The sequence below is a fragment of the Macaca thibetana genome, chromosome 8, assembly GCF_024542745.1.
Source record: "Macaca thibetana thibetana isolate TM-01 chromosome 8, ASM2454274v1, whole genome shotgun sequence".
NCBI classification, from domain to species: Eukaryota; Metazoa; Chordata; class Mammalia; order Primates; family Cercopithecidae; genus Macaca; species Macaca thibetana.
In genome coordinates, this window is record NC_065585.1 from 22,426,577 (window position 1) to 22,440,264 (window position 13,688).

Consider the following 13,688-nt stretch of genomic DNA (forward strand, 5'->3'; position numbering starts at 1 on the left):
CTGTAATCACCTTCAGAAAGACCTCACATGTGAACATATACATTTTCAGAAATGACATATCAAATCCTCCAGTCACCTACTCTATAAGCTGAAATTATGTACATAGTACAATAATGTACATAGTAAAAAATTCAAAGCACACCGTAAGTTATACAATGGAAAGTAAACATTCCCTCTTCTTCCCTTGGACATCTCTTTAAAATGTTCAGAGCAACTGCCAGGTAGTAGCTGCTCAATAAATGCTAGTTTTTGAAATATTGTAGGTGGGCCAAAAAACTAACAGCAACATAAATATTTGATTAAACTGCAAACCAGTGGGGCCATGTGTGAGAAAAGGAGATGTGGCAGCCAGGTTGAGCAATGCTGCTTTGGAATTTTGTGCTTTTGAATGCTGTTGTTTTTGAATTTTGCTTTAAAAGTTATTCACACCCTCTACCAAACACTTAGAGGAGGCACTCCGACTGTGCTTATCTGGAAGCTTCTGGAAACAGGGTGCCCAGGGTAGTAAGGCAGGGAGGGACTTTGCTTTTCAGGGCCTATGGCAGGCAAGTGGTGAAAGCGCTGGTCTTGGATGCGACAGACACGCCCCAGGAAAGAAAAAGCTATGAGCTGTGTTCCGTCTTTGGCAGCTGGGTTACATCACTTTAGGCCAATTTAATCCAACCAACATTCAGGCTAGTGGATGGGATAAGAAGAGACAGTTTTTATCTTCAAAGTGTTTGCATCTGAGGGCAACAAAAGGGCACATCCACCTACTATAAAGTAATGCGGAGAATGATGGTCACTGATGGCAAATTTCCCTGGAGTCCAAAGAAGGGTCAGCAAACAATGGTCCACAGGCCAAATACGGCCACCACCTATTTTTTTAAATAGACTTTATTTTTAGAGCAGTTTTAGGTTCACAGCAACACTGAGTGGGATGTGTAGAGATTTCCCGTTTTTTCCTTGCCCTCCCACATGCATAGCCTCCCCCATTATCAACTTCCCCCACCAGAGGGGCACATTTGTTACAGCTGATGATTGGCACATCACTGTCACTCATGGAGTCTATAGTTTACATTCTGGATCATTCCTGGTGTACATTCTATGGGTCTGGACAAATGTATACTGATGTGTATCCACCACTGTAGTATCATCAGAGTAGTTTCACTGCCCTAAAAATCCTCTATGCTCTGCCTCTTCATCCCTTTCTCCCCACCAGCCCCTGGCAACCACTGATCTTTTTACTGTCTCCATAGTTTTGCCTTTTCTTGAGTGTCATGTAGTTGGAATCATACAGTATGTAGTCTTTTCATACTGGCGTCTTTATTTTGTAATATGCATTTAAGTTTCCTCCACATCTTTTCATGGCTTGATAGCTCATTTCTTTTTAGTGCTAAATACTATTCCATTGTCTGGATAGACCACAGTTTATTTATTCACTCACCTGCTGAAAGGCATCTTGGTTGCTTCCAAGTGTTGGCAATTATGAACAAAACTGCTCTAAACATCCATGTGCAGGTTTTTGTGTGGACATAAGTTTTCAACTGTTTTGGGTAAATACCAAAGACAGCAATTGCTGGATCATATGGCAAGAGTATGTTTAGTGTTGTAAGAAACCGCCAAGCTGTCTTCCAAAGTGGCTGTACCATGTTGCATTTCAACCAGCCATGAATGAGAGTTCCTGTTGCTCCACATCCTTGCCAGCATTTGGTGTTGTCAGTGTTCTGGATTACAGCCTGTTTGTTTTTGAAAATAAAGTTTTATTGGAACACAGCCATGCCCATTTGTTTATGTATTATCTATCACTGCTTTCATGTTACAACAGCAGAGTTGGCTGGTTATGACAGAGACAGAATGGCCATGAAAAAAAAAAGCCTAAAATATTTACCACCTGACTCTTTTCAGAAAAGGCCAATGCCTGGTCTAATGGAACAGCTATTTTCAATGGAGAAGCTGTGTAGGTGTTGGAACGGCTCCTTGGAATGGAGAGAGTAGAAAGGGGAGAGATTCCAGACACAGGAAACAGACTGAGCAAGGACGGGGTGGCCTGGCCAGGTTAGGGAAATGGGGCAGTGTCAGAGACTTAGCTCTTTAGGCCTTTCCTCAGCTCTAAGCTGGAAGGAATTGAATCAATTTTTCCACCGCTTGTAGAAAAGACAGGATGAATGAGCTGATGTCTGTAAATGCTTCAAGCAAGATATGAGAAAAGCATCCCTTCACGCAAAACGCTATTTCTATTTTATTGTTAAATGGGTGCTAATTTTTCTGTTTTCCTTCTCTCTTCCCAGCCCAGTTTGCCAATTTCATCCTTCCTATTGTTTTGCCTTAACAAAACAAAACATACCAGACATACCAGCACAAACCGTAATGTGTTTACTTACAGAAACGTATTTTCATTCTTTTTCAAATAGGTAGTTCACTCCTAGGGTCCAAAATTCGAAAGGTTTAAAGAGCGTACAGAGAAACATTGCCCTCCTATTTTGTAGCCTTCCTGCTCTTCACCCTGGAGGCAGCCAAAAGTACCAGTCTCTTGCATTGTATATCCTTCTAGAAATATTTTCTGTAGGTACAAATATTGGTGCTGATATTATTTTTCTTTCCTTTATCACAAATGATCATTTTGTATGTATATGTATACATGCTATCTATATATCTCATATATATATGGGCACCGTTTTGCAGTTAGCTTTTTTCTTGTTAGTAACAGTTTTAGAAGTGTTTCACATGAATGCATCCAGAGCTTCCTCATTCTCTTTTTATTCCTTTTTGGTGCTTTATCCTGTAGATGTATCCTGTTATGTTTAAGTGTTTTAGTGGCAAATCAGGGCTGTTGCTGTCTCCCCGTTTCTTGCCATCATCAAGCCCTGGATAGTATTTATTGCTGGGTTCAGGGTATGGGGTCAATAGCAGTGGCTGGGGTCATGGTGCTGATGGCTTTGAAACAGCTTTTTTGTGGCCCTTCGCAGGTGAAGCGAGAGAGAGAAGAGAGCTAGATTCCAGGAATCCTGCTGGCAGGGCTCTTCGGCCTGCTTTGGCTGCTGGGGTGGGGTTTGGCTGCCTAGGTGCCATTGCCCTGTCCCTGTGATTTCCCTTCCTCAGGTTGCTGGTGGGAAAAGGACCGCTGGAAATTGAAGACATCGAGATTATTCTGATGTAGTGGGATCAGGGAGCTCTATGGTGGTGGTGGCATTTGGCAGGTGTCTTAGCCATGGCTTTTTGATTGAAAGTTACAAACACCCATCTCCAACTAGCTTAAGCAACAAGGAGAATTTATGGGTTTATGCAGGCAAACAAAGACATTTAGGACTTGTAGCAGATACCACCAGTTACTTACGCAATGTGCATTTCCTCTGTTGTCTCAATGTGCCCAGTTAAAAATACTCAGTTCTTTGGACTTCCTTGCAGTGAAGGGTGGTCGTGTGATACTTTTCTGAACATTGAGATGTAAGCAGAAGGGTACAGGTTGGGTTTTCTGGGAATATATTATTTTTCTGATGAAAAGGGCTACACTCAATGGGCACATGCTTTCTGCCCTTCCAGCGTGGAATGTGGATATAACTCCAGAGATGTAGCAGTCATCTTGGAGCACGAGGAGAGTCATGTGATGGGGATGGCGGAGCAAAATGGTCTTTGACGTCATCATGGAGCCAGAACAGCAGAGCTTGTCCACTGGCCTTTTAAACACCTGCTACCCCGCTAAAACACAAACTCCTTTGGCTCAGCTCTGGAATTGGGCTTTTGCTGCTCAGTGGAGCGGAGGCCTTGTCCTAATTCAGGGCAACTAGATTCTGGGATTTGTATAGTATCAGTTCGCTCTGTCTTTTTTCAGTTTATTCTCTCAGAATCCTCCATGAGGTAAGGCACATGGCACCAGCAGCTCTGGAATCTACCCTGTCAGCTTCCAATCCAGGGGGAAGAGAAAGCTAGCTATTCCTTCGGTTCCAAAATGCAGAGGAAAACTCCAGGGAAGACATCTGTGTAGTCTGTCTTGAAGGGTCTTCCTTGAGCCAACTGCTGTGGATCACAGGAGGGGGTAATATGATCAACCACATTACCAGATCAGCCTACCTGGCGGATGGAGGAGGGAGCCGTTTCCTAAAGGAGGAGAAGGAGTATTTTACCAGGAGTGGAAAAGGCAGGCAGGCAGATGAAAACAACAGATGGTCCTTCAGCAGGCGCCGAAGGTTTAGATGAGTGGAGAGGAAAGGCAAGGTGATTTCAGGGGGATGGTCACCTCCTCCAAGAAGCCTTTTCAGACAGCCTGACTTAGCCACTTCTCTCTCCACACCATCCACTCTTGCTTCCCTCATGGTAGTACATGGCACTGTGTCTTCCTGGCAGCTTTGAAGGCGGCCACTTCTTCTGGTTGATCCTGTATCCCTTCCTCCCATTACTAGCATGTGGTGGCCACTCATTGTTTAGAGCAGTGAGTGAAGGGACAGGGGGAACAAAGACACAGAGGAAGAAAGTCACAAGAAAACTTCGGTGTGCTTGGAATCTTGAGTGTATGATTAAAAACCTGGCAAATCCCAAGATTCTTAAGGTGGGTTAGGGTTATAGTATGGCCCTGAATGTCAGGCTAAGAAGTTTGTGCCATGGACAGTAGGGAGCCGTTGAAATCTTTTGAGCAGGGGAGTGGCAAGGTCAGGGCTGCTCCACTCCTGTGCCTTGTTCCTTTGACCCCTGGCTGCTGTCTTTCTTTTCCATTCTCTGGATTCTCCATGATTCTTCTTGGTCTGGTTCTTCACCTGTCTTGAACACCTTTAGTCTATGTTTTGCACCCCTGCTTTTTTTCTCCTCAAACTTCTTCACCAATCAGTTCTGGGCTGATTCTGCTCTCTGTGCAGGGAAAGGACAGTTTACCCTGGTGCCAAGTGAGTGTCCTTCCCAGGAAGGTTCCATCTGAGCAGCTCTTGGCTGCCCTCTTCTGGGCACTGGTGGATATAACCACCTGCTCTTCTGGAACTGGCTAGAAAGACTCTGGTAGCAGCCTTGCCTCACGATGAGACTTCGGTCTTTTTGTATCTGCCCACCAGATCCCCTTTAATTTCTTAAAATCAGTAAGTTTTTTTTTGAGTGCCTACCAAGTGTTTAGATTTGTCTGGCGATAGCTACGTATAGAATAGAATGCTTCTGACTTCCCACTGATCTAGATATTGTTTCATCGTGGGATCTAAGCCTTGCATAAATGTCTGAGCACTTCTTTTGCTAATTTACATGTCTGTCCTATTTATTTGACTGAACTGAGGTCACTTTAGTTTTGAAAGCCATTGAAGAGGTAATGTATTTGAACTTTATAAGTATGTAAGGCTTACATATTTATGTTCCCCAGAGAGCATCTTCCCCCATAAATCACACCCTGATGCTTTCATCAAAGTACAAAGACTGTGTACATATTTTTATTATTCACAATGGAATCAAGGCAATGCCCTAATTAATGATTTTGCTAAGAGGCAATTGCTGTTTCCAGGGAACTCGAACTTGTAACATGGATTTGAAGCCATTCCTGGGGTTTTTTGAGCTCATAAAATGACGGATACACATCCCAACAGGACATCTGACTGGATTCTTGGCCTCACGGTGGGTGATAGACATACTTTATTCTGAACCAGTTGCTTTCCTCAGGCCAAAGGCTAATTGCCATCCCATTCTGGTGAGCAGGCTCTCACTCAAACGCCTAGACTCTGAAACCTGTAATCTCTTCACAGTACTAAGACAACATCTTCCTTTCCTGGATCTGCATTTGGAATTCCCCCATTCCTCCATTCATTCAAACCCAGCCCATTTTTTCAAGACCTATTTCTAATCTCTTTTCTCTGAGATCCATTTCCTGCATCCTGACTTTTCTTTGTTCTAAACAGTAACACTTCTGTAGTTTGTGGCATTGACTTAGCAAAAGTCATGTATTATCTTGCAACATCTTTTAATTTTGAAATAAACCTTATTTATACATTTTGTACTGTCATTTAACTTTACACAAGTTTATGTTTCATGTCTTTAATTGAATCATAAAATCCATAATGCTAGAAACCATATCTTACACTTGGTTGTTTACCCCACAGAATGTTGAATATTTATTGCTATATATTCAATAGATGAGCAGCAAATGCTCTTGACTGGTGGCTTGTTGTATCATTTGCCTATCTTAGCTCTAATTAGTATACTTGCCTGAGAAATTATTTACAAAAGACAGATTGGCCCAGGCCATCATTAACACTTCTCTGGAATATTTTCATGCATTTAGATGCTTTGCAAAATGTATTGCCCAAATGGCACTGTGTGTCTATGTGTGCACATAAAAAAGAGAAGCCAAATTAAAATCATCCTTTTAATTTACTGTTGATGCATGATTATTTTAAAATTTAGTTTTAATTTTGATTATACACATACATAATTTTCAGGGTCAAATAATTTTAGAAGGCATAATGAAAAACAATAGACTCTTCTCTTGATCCATCATTTCCTGCTTCCTAGAATCAACACATCCACCTCTTGCTTTTGGTTTTGCCTCCATGTCACTGGTATATGCTTATAGTGCTCCTTCTTTTTTGTCTAATGCCTTAAGCATTAACTGCTAGCCTCCCACTATTTTAGCCCTCTTTTACCACTTCTACCACGCCCCGTCATGTACAGTTCCTGAATCCCTGGACCCCCATGCTCCCATTATCCCACTACAGTTATTTCATAATTTTGCTTAGGTTAATATTCAGTGTGTATACTTTCCTGTCCCTATAAATACTCTTCACAGCTGAAATGTGCTTACTTTTATTTTCTTGCACAATCTTTAGGTTTTCCTGGAGTTAATAGCTCTATTGTTTTTTCTTCCTTTGTTTTGTTTTCTATCACTAATTCACTCCAAACTTTCTCCTCGGTTGTTTACATTTCCTCTCAATACACTCACTCACATCAGGTATTCTAACAAAGCCATCTTTTGACCATCTTTCCTGCGCCCTGCTGAGCTGCTCCAACCGGGACTAGTTTATTTCTAGGCTGAGTACATGGCTGTATTTGGATCTCCCTTCGCCTTTATCTCTGAGATTTCCTTTGCTCTTTCTTGGATTGATGTTCTTACTTTCCAGACTCCATGTCTTTCTCTTTCTTGCTTCGCCTCCTAATTTTGGACTTATCTAGTAGCTGCTGCTTCTTCTCTTTTTTCTTTTTTTCCTTTTTCACATCAGATGGGAAGTGTGCCAACATCACAACAAGGTTTGAGGTAGGCACATCTCATGCATAGACATGAACACCCAATCATCACGCTTATAAACTACAAAAGGATCTCCAGTAGCTTCCTGAGAATGGGCTCATGGCAGGTAATTGTTTTGAGACTTACGTCTGAAATGTTTGTATCCCACCCAAATATTTAATTGTTAATTTTGATAGGTATAGAATTCTAGGCTAGAAATAATTTTTTTCTACAGAATTCTAAAGTCATTGTTACATTATCTTTTTGCTTCTACTGGGGCTGTTGAGAAAGCCACAGTCATTTTGGTATTTTGAGCAATCATTTTTACCTTTTTCTGAAAAGTTTTAAGACTCCCTCTTTTATGTCTATTGTTCTGAAAGTTTAAGATGATGGAACTTAGTGTGAATTTATTTTTATCTATTGTACTGAATATTTACTGTAACTTTTAAGTCTGGAAACTCATGCCCTTCAGTACTAAGAAATTTCTTGGATTATTTCTTTTCTCTTTTTTCTTCTATTTTTCAAGTTCTTTTTCTGAAATTTTAGTTACTCAGTTGATGAACTCCTAGAATGATTTTCTATATTTCTTATTTTTTGTATCATATCTTCTATCTCTTTGATTTTTCATTCAACTTTCTAAGAGATTTCCCTAAATTTATCTTCTAACTCTTTGACTGAAATTTTCATTCTGGCTGTCAAATTTGAATTTATAATTCCTCTCTTGTTTTAAAATTGTTTTCCTTTTGCTAGAGCATTGTTTTTATTTAATAAATTACAATAACTTCTCCTATTTGTCTGGGGATGCTGATGATAGTTTCCTTTTGAAGTTTTTATTTTCCTGCAGAGTTTTCTATAAGTTGCTTTTTTCCCCCTCCTAATATTTTGACCCTTGAAAAACATGAGCTTGAACTGCTTGAGTCTGCTAATATGTGGATTATCTTCTGCTTCTGCCACCCCTGAGACAGCAAGATCAGCCCTGTCTCTTGCTTCTTTTCCTTAGCCTATTCAATGTGAAGATGACTAAGGTAAGGACCTTTGTGATGATCCACTTCCACTCAATAAATAATACATATAGTTTTTCTTCCTTATGATTTTCTTCATAACATTTTCTTTTCTCTAGCTTACTTTATTGTAACAATACAACATATAATACATATATCATAAAAAGTGTTTAGTGATTGTTTTATGTTATTGGTAAGTCTTTCAGTCAAGAGTAAGCTATTGGCAGTTAAGTTTTTGGAGAGTCAAAAGTTATATGTAGATTTTCAGCTGCTTGGGGGTTGGTACCCTTAACCCCATGTTGTTAAAGGGTCACCTGTATTTTTCAAGTTAGGGAATTTCCTTAGAGTTTTGGTGATCATTGACTAAGGCTCACATTTTGAAATGAGACACTTAAAAGCAAATTAGAAACTCAGTGTGTGGGGGTGGAACTTGTTAACTCTGAACTCACTACTTGCAAGGTAATTTGGCCAATCTGCTTCTCTGCGGGAATTCTGTTGTTGGCACTGCTATATCTTTTCTTGGAGTATATAGACTTCCTAGAGAGGTGTGCTTCAGTCTCCGACAAGCAGTGTTAAGTCTGGCTTCTCATGCTCTGAGAACTAAGGTCCTCATATTCAGTGTGTTACCTCTCACTTAATCTTCCTGTGTTCAGTGCACTGTCCCTGCCCTCAACAATGACATATATGCCCCACTATGCTTTATTGTTTCCAAGAATTACGCCTTCAGTTGTCTGGGTTGGGGAAGGGGCAGGATGAGGGGCCTGGGGAGGGTCTATCCCCTTCTTAAACATGCTTCCCGCCAGTCATCTTGTCAACAGACTCAACTTCCCACCCATGTCCAGTGGTACCCTGGGATTCTGCAGTGAAAATCGGGCTTATTCTCATTGTCAGCTTGGGGTTCAGCTTTCTCAGGTCTGCTAAGTGAGTTATCACTGGTTCATCTGCTTCCTAGAGCTCCAGATTTTACTCTTTTATGTTCTTTCTGGTTATCTTTTTCACTGAGGTTTAATGCTTTAAAAAAAATTTTCCAGCCAGGCGCAGTAGCTCATGCCTGTAATCCCAGCACTTTGGGAGGCCAAGGCGGGTACATCACCTGAGGTCAGGAGTTTGAGAACAGCCTGGTCAACATAGTGAAACCCCGTCTCTACTAAAAATACAAAAATTAGCTGGGCATGATGGCGGGTGCCTGTAATCTCAGCTACTTGGGAAGCTGAGGTGGGAGAATCGCTTGAACCCAAGAGGTGGAGCTTGCAGTGAGCCGAGATCAGGCCATTGCCCTCCAGCCTGGGTGACAGAGTGAGACTCCATCTCAAAAAAAAATTTTTTTTCTTTGCTGTAATATTTATTGGAATTTCTGGGACAGAGCAGAAGTAATGTTTATGTTCCATCTACCACTTTTACGTGGAAGTCTATAATATCTTCTTATAGCATTGAACGATTTTATGGTGAGGGTGAGATGTTTTAGTATGTGGCTGAAAGGAAATTGGAACAGCATTTTCAGAATTGATAATAGATGTAGGAAGTTGGCATGGCTGCCTATCGTTCTCTTAGATTAAAGCAGAGATCCTTGGGAAGAATTAGTGAGAAGGATGTCTTTTGAAAGCTTGACCAAAGTTTGGATTCCATTTCATACTTAGAGAAAGAGAATGAGGGATATCTGTATTTAGGAAGTAGTGCACTGGTGAGTTTGTGGAAACTCTGTGCCAAGAACCCAGTTCATATTTATAGGAGAGCTTGAAAATGGTAGGTCATCAATTCCTAGGCAGGTAACAATGCCAGGGCCCCTACAAACTTAACTGCAGTCAGGTTTTGACTTTTACATTGCAGCCAACACCCATGGATCATGGATCTCTTTTTCAGGGGTGGGTGGGGTAGGGCCTGTAGCCATGGGATTTACTATGTTGGCATTTGGACTGATGCTTTTGGGTGTAATGAACTGTGACTTGCTGAAATGGTTAGGGAAGAGGTTTATATAAAAGTCTCCTAATTAGCACCACAATGCTGGAAAAGGAGAAGAACAAAATTATATCAAGAGACCATGGACCATTAAAAAAATTTTTTGTTGAAATTCATAACTGCTCTGAACTACTGCTACCACCACCACCACTACTACTTATAATGGCTACTATTTATTAAGCACCTATGAGGCTTCGGGCACCATTCTAAGTAATGGGCATACCTTCCCTCATCTGATTCACATACAAAAATGTATGAAGTAACATTTGTACAGGCAGTCAATAGTTAAGTGAATAACAATAACTAACACTTATTAAAAGATTACTATGTCCCACTCAATCTTCAAAGTTCTTCATATGCATAACTCATTACAGACTCATAATAGCTTTATGAAATCAGTTCTTCATAATCACTATTTAATGGACAAAGAATCTGAGCCTCAGAAGGTTAAGGAACTTCTCCAAGGTCAGCTCTGGCAGATTTGGAGATGACCCAGGTTTGTATTACTTTTCCTGTTCTACAAATAAAAGGAAGTGCCTGGATTCAAGAGGAGAAAAGCGTATACCACATTTTGGGGAAATGGTAATAGAAAAAAGAGGTAAAAGCCACCAGAGACACAGTCTTCTCTCTAAGAGTTTGGCCAAAAATTTGCCTGGTATCTGAAATAAGATAATGTATTAATAATCCTATGTAATACTTCCATAGTTCTTTGTTGTTTGGAAGGCATACTTACAGTCACAATCTGATTTGGTCCTCACAATAACCCTATAAAGTAGAAAATTCAGGGACTGCTGTCTCCATTTTAGAGATGAGGAAACTGAACTCAAAAATTGAAATAATTTGCCCACATTCATGCAGACAGTAAGTGCTAAAATCTCAGGCTTCATTTATTTATTCATTCATTCAAAACAAATACACGTTTTTGAAGTTTACCATGTACCTGGCAGTGTCATAAGTTCTGTGAATTCTAATAGGGAGTAAGAAAAAGTTCCCGTCCTTGTGAAATTTACATTCTAGAAGGAAAGATAGACAACAAATCAAAAAATAATTGTAAAATATATTAATTGGTAATGATAGGTGCTATGAAGTAAAAATAAAGCAGAGGAAGGAGATAGCAGGTAGCCAGATGGGAAGAGGGAATGGACTATTTTAAACCAGGTATGTAGGGAATCTTCTCAGATGGGCAATATTTGAGCAGCGGTCTGTTGGAAGTGAGGGAGTCAGCCATACAAGTATCTGGAGGACAAACATCCCAGTCAGAGGGTTCAGGAAATTCAAGATCCCTGATGTTGGAATGAGGTTGGCGCATTCAAGAAACAGAGAGAAAGCCAGTGCGGACTTCTCAGTGTCAGAAAAGAGCGAGAGGAAGGGAACAAGAGATGTGGTCAATGTGGTGAGCTAGAACTCAGCCATAAAGGAGTTTATAGACAAGATGAGAAAACTGGATCTTATTCTAAGTTAAGTGGAAGTCTTTGGAGGACTTGGAGTGGGGAAATGACATGATCTAATTTACCCTTGCAAAATATCTCTTTGACTACCATGTGGAGAATTTACTGGGTGGATGTTGGGGAGGGCGGTGACGTGGAAGTAGACAGTCAAGTGGGTAGGTGTATTCATCGGGACGGGCTGAGTAATGTCACAGGAACAATGCTCCAGGTTTTGCAGGTCTGTTGCACATTATCTTCACTCTAGGACCCAGGTTGATGAAGCAGCACCATCTGGAGCCATTGAGGGTCTCATGGAAGAGACAAAAGAGATCACAGTGAATCACATGCTGCTTCTGAACTTCTTCTGCCTGGAAGTGACAAACATTGTTTCCATCACATTTCACTGACCAAAGCAAGACATGTGGGTAAGCCTAGTATCAGTGGGGTGGGGAAGGAGAAGAAAATTCTTGGAAACCACAGGAGGTTATTGCAATAATCAAAGTAAAAATGAAGCCAGTGGCTGGGTGCAGTGGCTCATGCCTGTAATCCTAGCACTTTGGGAGGCCAAGGCAGGTGGATCACTTGAGCTTAGGAGTTCAAGACCAGTCTAGGCAACATGGTGGAACCCTGTCTCTATGAAAAATACACACACACACACACACACACACACATACTAGCCAGGCATGGTGGCACACACCTGTAGTCCCAGCTACTTGGGGCCTGAGGCAGGAGGATCGCTTGAACCCAGGAACTCAAAGCTGCAGTGAGCTGTGATCTTACCACTGCACTCCAGCCTGGGTGACAGAGTGAGAACTTGTCTCAATAAAAAATAATGAAGCTGGCTTGGTCTAGAGTGGAAGCAGTAGAGGTGGTAAAAGGACTTGCTGGTTGAATAAATGTGGGGAGTGAAAGAGTTTTAAGATGGACTCCAGGGTTTTGGTTTGAACACCTTGGTGAAGGATTTGTACCATTTGCTGAGTTGTAGAAATCTGAGGGAGGAGCAGGGTTAAGGGGGAAAATTAGGAATTCCATTTTGGACATTTCTAATAAGGGAAACAATGGATTTGAAGATAAAATGTGGGAGTCCTCAGCATGTACACTGACTTTGAAGCCACGGACTGGATGAGATCACATAGAGAATGAGAACAGAGAGAGGACACAAGAAGGCTGAAAGTGAGCCTGGGGCCTGTCAGTCTATATAGGTCAGGAGGAAGAGGCGAATCCAGTGAGGGAGAGACAGAAGAGACAGATTGGGAAGAGAGGAAACAAAGAGTGTGGGGCTGCCTAAAAGCCCAGTGAAAAAAGTGTTTCATGAAAAGAAGGATCAACAGTGTCAGTTGCTGCTATTGAGTAAGATGAGGATTAAAATTCATTGTTGGACTTGGTCAGATGCAGGCACTAGTGACTTTGACAAGGCATTGATGACTTTGTTACATGGTGGGGGTAAAAGTCTGATTGAAAGGGGTTGAGAAGAGCCTGAATGTTCTTCTGATTCCAAAGTCAACGCCTACCTTGTTTTGCTAAACTGCAAAGAACGTTCTCGTGTGCAGGATGCAGGCACTGAAAATGTTGTAGAACTAAGTAATTTGTATCTCATTCTTGGAACCACTCAACCTGGGAGAGCAACTCCCTAAATACGTGAAGGCAACTACCTGAGCATAACTGGTTCACTACCTTTTCTTCTGGGAGTGTGTTGAGTAAAATTTGAACAGAAATTATCTGTTTTTCCTTCTAGGCTCTAGGCAAAGTCTCTGTAAATGATGGGGCATGGTACAAATTTGTTAGCTCCCTTAACTATGAAGACACAAGAAAAGGTTGGAAATTAGGGTTAGGAAAAGAGGAAGCATATTGTTTACTGTTCAGCTTCAAGTACAGGAAATAAAACCTTTTTCCGAGAGCAATACATTGGATTTAATGAAGTAATTTTACTTCAGAATGATACTCCAAGGGGCTTTCCCAAGTAATAAAACAGACAGCAAAAACTGAAATAAAGTGAGAGAAAGGTGGGAAATGGAAAAGAAAAGGAAATATGCATCTATTACTGGGTGCATTTTTGTTTGGCCTGTAGGACATTCCTGCTGACAGCCATTTCTGGCTGTGTATGCGATATGCCATGGAGACATGGGAGGACCAGATGAC

The 13,688-nt window shown here is 41.1% G+C and overlaps 1 non-coding gene across 1 annotated transcript; it reads right to left on the reverse strand.

The window, feature by feature from the left end:
* Positions 1–7,154: 7,154 nt before the first annotated feature.
* Positions 7,155–7,258, reverse strand: LOC126961940 (small nucleolar RNA U13). The gene has a single exon (XR_007728519.1). It is a non-coding gene; the product is annotated as a small nucleolar RNA U13 (small nucleolar RNA).
* Between the last annotated feature and the right edge of the window lie 6,430 nt (positions 7,259–13,688).